We start from the raw sequence: 7,043 nt of genomic DNA on the forward strand, positions 1-7,043 counted from the left end.
TGTGGGGTTATTTGATGTGCATAAAATACACACATCTAAATAGGGTTTTTAAGATTGATTTTATGGACATTTGGATGTGAATTGGTCCCAACACTCACCCTATGCGTATGTTTGTGTGCATTAGGTCCAAAAGAAGTCAAAGGATGATGAAGGGAAGAATTGGAGCATAATTGGACGCTGAAGCTGCCGAAACAAGCTAAGTACGAGCAAGAGGAAGCTGAACACGGCCGTGTTGGTTTCAACACTGGCCGTGTTCCCAACACGTTCACCAATACGGCCGTGTTGGTGCATCAAACATAAAAAAAAAAGTTCTTAGGGAGCACGACCACAGAGAGTAACACGGGCATCAACACCATCCCGTGTTTGGAACAGGGCCGTGTTGGCGGCGACATGGGGAATTAGTTAAAAGAAAGAAGAGAGGAAAAAAAAGGAACGCGGCTAGGGTTAGAACATCCCAAACCCTAATTATTCTTTCCCTAAGGAACAAGGTTTCAATCGGATTCCCTTCAAAGATCAAAGATTGGGCGAGGTTCATTGATTGATTTTCAAATCAAGTAAGAGGAACAAGAATTGATTGAATTGGAGCAAAAGGATTTGGGGCTGTTTACTCTCATCCAAGGGTGTAATTGGGTTTTCTCTACCTTTGCTCATTGTTGTAATTGAATTCTTGTGTATTTTGATAATGAACATGATTAGCTAGATTGATTAAATCCATTGGGATTTCTTTACTATGTTGGCTTAGTATTATATTGTTGGATTGTGTTGGATTAGTTTTGTATTCTTCTTGCTTTCAATATTAATAAGATAATGCATTATTCATGAGACGTTGTGAATTGTGTGTTTAGATTGCTTTGTGTGATTGAGAAGTCCATTTGGCAATTGGAATTTTGAATAGCAAGAACTGGTTAATAATCGCTTAGAGATAAGGATAATTAACTAGCCGGATTAAGAATTAACAAAGCTTAATAGAGGCGGATTAAAGCTTAATGCTAATTTAAGAATCAATCGTTAGGAAGAGATTCCAACTTTAGGTTATTAGATTTAGGAATTCGGTTATCTCGAGAGAGAAACCGAACTCGGTTAAGAATTCATCCACGGGTAGCAGAATTAGACTCACCAATCCTTTATCTTTTGTTTGATTGCCAACTAGTTTAGATTCCCTTTGGGTTTGTCTTCTTGCCTTAGTTATTTCGTTTATCAATCACTCTTGCATCTCCCTTAGGACTTAGCTTGTAGCTATTAGTTAGTTTAGAAATTATTTATCACTAATTTTAGGTTAATATAACAAAGAACAAAAGAGTAACTCTGGGCTTTCACTTTCCCGAGGAATACGACCTTGATACTCGCCATTAGTGCTAGACTTCATCGATAGGTACACTGCCTTAGATTGTAGCTAACACGAAGTAGCACATCAAGTTTTTGGCGCCGTTGCCGGGGAATGTTTGAAAACTACAGTGAAATTTGCTATTTGTTAATTTAGCCATTTTTTTTCTTTCTTATTATTTTATGATTTTTATTTTTATTTGTTTATTTATCTTATTTTATTTGTACATATTTATTTAGTTTAAGTTTATGATTCAGATAGTGAATGATAAGGAGGTTCAATGCTAAACTCAAACTCTTTGTATGATGCATTGGAAAATGGGATTAGGAACGAAGAGAGTGCTAACAATTGGGATACCCGTGCATCTTTAGAAGCTCGAGTGGAATCATTTTGCAGGGCTACCGATCAACTCTCCACTCCTATCCTTTCATCTCAATTTTTTTGTGAATTTTGTTGTGGGTTACATTTGAGTAATGATTGTCCATTATATAGTGATGTTGCTCATTGTTCTTATAACTATGAACAGGTGAATATTATGGGAAGTTGGCCAAATAACTTGTATGGAAGCACCTATGATCAAGAGTGGAGCACTCATTCACCTTATGGATGGAGCTTAGATGGCCCAGAACCACCAGAATCTCAGCAACCACATCAGCAGCCTAATCTTGCACCTTCAACTCAAGATGAAGAGTTAGTGTCGGAGGAGCTGATGATGAGGTTCATTACAAGTCTTGATGATAGATTCCAACAAACAGAGAGGATACTTGAAGATCAACAAGCCTCGATTAACAATATAGAGCATCAAGTAGGCTTAATCTTCAAGTTACTAGTTGAAGAGCAATTGGGAACTCCATCAAACGCTACTGAATCCGAGGAGCATTTGAGCGCCATCACTTTGTGTTCAAGTGAGAATTTTTCTGGTTTATCTACTATGTTTGACGATGATGCTTCTGTGCAGGACGATTTCTTGAACATGGTGATAGAACCAGAAAAGGAAGAGGCAAACATGATTCCTCTGAAAGACTATCAACAAGAATGTACGATTGATGATCTTTGAGTTGCGATTAGAGGAATTGTTGGTAGATTTTCCACAAGTCCCTTCGATGATGGAAGATGAGCACGAGTTATCCAATGAAGAAGTCTTGGAGGAGCTCGAATTTCTTCTAGCAAGTGAACCAAGCCAGGGACTGAAGAAAACCATCGACACTCCTGAAGAAATTGCCCAACCATCGATCCTTCCAATTGTTGAAACTCCAGCTTTCAAATTGGAAGAGCCCCTACAGCATCATGACTACGTTCAATTATACGAGGAGCGAGTGTTGCCCATCATATTGGCAGCTTGCTTGACAGTCGGGAAGAGGAAGTCGACGATTATCCCTTTTAGCGAATACTTAAAGCCATTTGTTTTGAAGAAGGATGGATGGTCGTCAATCCCCACCGTTTGCTTTTCACCATGAGTCCAGCTAAGAAGACTCATTACATAAAAGAGAAGCGCTTTTGGGAGGCACCCCAAATTTTATTTCCTTTTCATTTTTAATTTTTTTTTACCCTTTCATTTTGAAACATTTTATTAGTTTTAGTCTTCATATTTTATTTAATTTTTATTTCAGTTTCGATTTTAATTCCTTATTTTATTATTTGCAGCCACTCTTCTACCACAGACTAGCCAGCGCCCTGATATCCCTAATGATGCACCTCTTTTCACTCTGGAGCCATAGTCAGGGCAGTATTAGTTCTTTTCCCTTCTGCATTTCTTATATTTGTACACTAAGGACAGTGTGTCCTTCAAGTGTGGGGTGGGTGATATTTATCCCATCTTAATTATTTATTTTTTCTTTGTGCAATTTCTTTGTAAAATTTTGAAAATTTTTCACTTTGTTTCGATGCTCTTACTGTTGACTTGCTTTTGAAATCCTGTTTATGTCCATGTGATCGGGTAAAACCGATAGTGTTGAGTTTTGCGGAAGAATGTAAGATAATTAGTTTGAGTTTTGCACTAAGTTGCTTTGGTTTATTTAATTCTGTTTTGATGATTTTTATTTGGAACCTACTCAAAAAGCACACTTGTGAGAAATTGAGCCTAAATTGTAAGCATACACGTTATATGCTTTTATTTATTTCTTGTTGAGAGTGCCAATTACTGTCTTTACTTTTAGAACTTGCTCGGTAATGCTTATGAGGGCCACAAGGAGAGCTTAACACTTTGGTATGATAGAGGCACTTAGGTTTTTCATTCTAGCCAAATAGCCTTCCTTCGTTTATTGATTCTGTAGATAACCCCCTTTTTCACCATTTTCTATCATATTTCATTGCCACTTAGTTTTATTCTGCTTTGAGTAATGATTTTGCACATGAGTTATTTTTATTGGGAATTTTTGTCTTGGGAGTAGCTTTGGAATCTTGTAGCAGCTTACTTCAATCCAAAAAGAAATTCACTCTATTATGTGAATGTTCTTCCCTTATGAAAAAAAGAAAAAAAGAAAAAGAAAAAAGAAAGAAGAAAAATATATAAAAAGAAGAATAAGAGGGAAAGGTGATGAAAAGAAAGAAAGTGAACTAAATATGTTGACTTGATTCCTATTTCCCACCTTGGACTACTATCCATTGTTTACCCCTTGTGACTATTGTGACTTGTGTGCATGTCATGTATTTCATTGCAGAACACCATAAGTTCAACATCTTATCAAATTTACCTACCCCTACCTAATCCCCATTACAACCCTTATAAAGACCTCTTGACATGGTTGTTGACTCTCCATAAGTGGTAGGAGTATGATTTAAGAGCAAGTACATAGTAAGTAAGGCAGTAGTTGATGCATTGAGTGATTAAACACTACCCTTTAAACACTTTGAGTGACTTAGAGTGAATCTGGTGAGGAGTTGGTTCTGAATAATTTTGCTGAGACAGTATTTTGTGAATTATTGGCGTCTTGGTTGTGATACTTGAATTGATTGCTTCGTTTCTTTTTGTTTGACTTACGCTTGTTAAGGATATGTGTAGGAGCTCTCTAGCTTGTTTGTCAGTTTAAGTATTGTTCCTTAGTGGTTTATTTTCCTTATTTTACTTTTGATTGCTTGAGGACAAGCAATGAGCTAAGTGTGGGGTTCTTTGATGTGCGTAAAATACACACATCTAAATGGGGGTTTTAAGATTGATTTTATGGACATTTGGATGTGCATTGGTCCCAACACTCACCCTATGCGTCTCTTTGTGTGCATTAGGTCCAAAAGAAGCAAAGGATGATAAAAGGAAGAATTGGAGCATAATTGGACGTCGAAGCTACCGAAACAAGCTAAGTACGAGCAAGAGGAAGCTGACCGTGTTGGTTTCAACACTGGCCGTGTTCCCAAGACGTTCACCAACACGGCCGTGTTGGTGCATCAAACATCAAAGAAAAAGAAGTTCTTAGGGAGCACGGCCATAGAGAGTAACACGGGCATCAACAGCATCCCGTGTTGGGAACACGGCCACCAACATGGCCGTGTTGGCAGCGATATGGGGAATTAGTTAAAAGAAAGAAGAGAGGAAAAAAAAGGAAGCTGGCTAGGGTTAGAACGTCCCAAACCCTAATTATTCTTTCCCTAAGGTTTTTCTGAGCTGAAACCAAGAGAAAAGGAGACTTGGATCAAGGTTTCAATCGGATTCCCTTCAAAGATCAAAGATTGGGCGAGGTTCATTGATTGATTTTCAAATCGAGCAAGAGGAACAAGAATTGATTGAATTGGAGCAAAAGGATTTGGGGCTGTTTACTCTCATCCAAGGGTGTAATTGGGTTTTCTCTACCTTTGCTCATTGTTGTAATTGAATTCTTGTGTATTTTGATAATGAACATGATTAGCTAGATTGATTAAATCCATTGGGATTTCTTTACTATGTTAGCTTAGTATTATATTGTTGGATTGTGTTGGATTAGTTTTGTATTCTTCTTGCTTTCAGTATTAATAAGATAATGCATTATTCATGAGACGTTGTGAATTCTGTGTTTAGATTGCTTTGTGTGATTGAGAAGTCCATTTGGCAATTGGAATTTTGAATAGCAAGAACTGGTTAATAATCGCTTAGAGATAAAGATAATTAACTAGCCGGATTAAGAATTAACAAAGCTTAATAGAGGCGGATTAAAGCTTAATGCTAATTTAAGAATCAATCGTTAGGAAGAGATTCCAACTTTAGGTTATTAGATTTAGGAATTCGGTTATCTCGAGAGAGAAACCGAACTCGGTTAAGAATTCATCCACGGGTAGCAGAATTAGACTCACCAATCCTTTATCTTTTGTTTGATTGCCAACTAGTTTAGATTCCCTTTGGGTTTGTCTTCTTGCCTTAGTTATTTCGTTTATCAATCACTCTTGCATCTCCCTTAGGACTTAGCTTGTAGCTATTAGTTAGTTTAGAAATTATTTATCACTAATTTTAGGTTAATATAACAAAGAACAAAAGAGTAACTCTGGGCTTTCACTTTCCCGAGGAATACGACCTTGATACTCGCCATTAGTGCTAGACTGCATCGATAGGTACACTGCCTTAGATTGTAGCTAACACGAAGTAGCACATCAGCTATGTACATAATTAATAAGCTAGATATATAACTTTAATATTCTAGGCTTAATAAAATAGGCTAGACCTAGGAGAATTATGTGTTATTTAGTATGCATGTGTATGAACTATTGTGTTTATAGAGAATGACTTGTGAAACAATAAATTTAAAGACTAATATACACAAATAAGGAAGTTGGCTTCTAGATCCATCTCTAGATTTGTGGCATAAGCTTCCTTATGGAATCTAGAAAACACCACTCATTAGTAAAAGTGTCCCAGTGATTATCGAAGTGACAACTCCCATCTCTGTGCTAGTCTCAGTGACTAGATAGTGTGTTCCTGATTAGGTTGAAAGGCCTTACAGTGTCGTAGTCACTAAAGACACTTGGTTGCGCGCCTAAACTCGTTGTCCACATATGCTATATGGTGAGCTTGATGTGCTTAGGATGGCATCTTTAATAGTATGCACTATTAATATGTTGAATGTTCTAAGATGAGCTCGGTTCGCCTAAAGTGTCGTCTTTTTAATATTACACTGATGACATGCTATATGCTCTAATATGAGCTCGGTATGCCTAAAGTGGCATTTTTATAATGTTGCACTGATGATGTGCTTAGTAAAAGTGGACTTTATTGATTAAGAAAAAATAATGAGAAAATAATAAAAAAAGAAGGTTAACCTCGAAATGCCTCGGACTGAGCTTTTCCTCTAATGGTTATTGATAGCACTTCTTGAGTACTTGGATATTCCATGATCATGGGAGCTCTCTTCCCGCTATGTCGGCTATTTTGTATGCTCTTCCTTTGAGTACTTTGAGTACTTTGTAAGGGCCTTCCTAGTTAGGCTGCAACTTGCTAATACAAGCTCCTCCTTTGCCAATACCGGCTCCTTTCATCACTAATTCTCCTTTCGAGAAAGATCTAGGTAGGACTTTTTAGTGATGATATGTAGCCATCTTATGCTTTTAGCCCTCGTTTCTTATGTCGGCGTCTGCTCTCCATTCTTCCAACAGGTCCAGACATATCCTCATATGTTCTTTATTTTTCTTTTCATCAAATCACTGAATCCTCAAGGTCGGCATTCCTATTTCGACTAGTATTACAGCTTCTGCCCCATATGCTAGTTTAATGGGCATCACGCCAGTTGCCGTTCTAGGTGTGGTCATGTATGACCATAGA

This window comes from Ricinus communis, chromosome 8 (assembly GCF_019578655.1).
Source record: "Ricinus communis isolate WT05 ecotype wild-type chromosome 8, ASM1957865v1, whole genome shotgun sequence".
In the NCBI taxonomy this organism is placed as follows: Eukaryota; Viridiplantae; Streptophyta; class Magnoliopsida; order Malpighiales; family Euphorbiaceae; genus Ricinus; species Ricinus communis.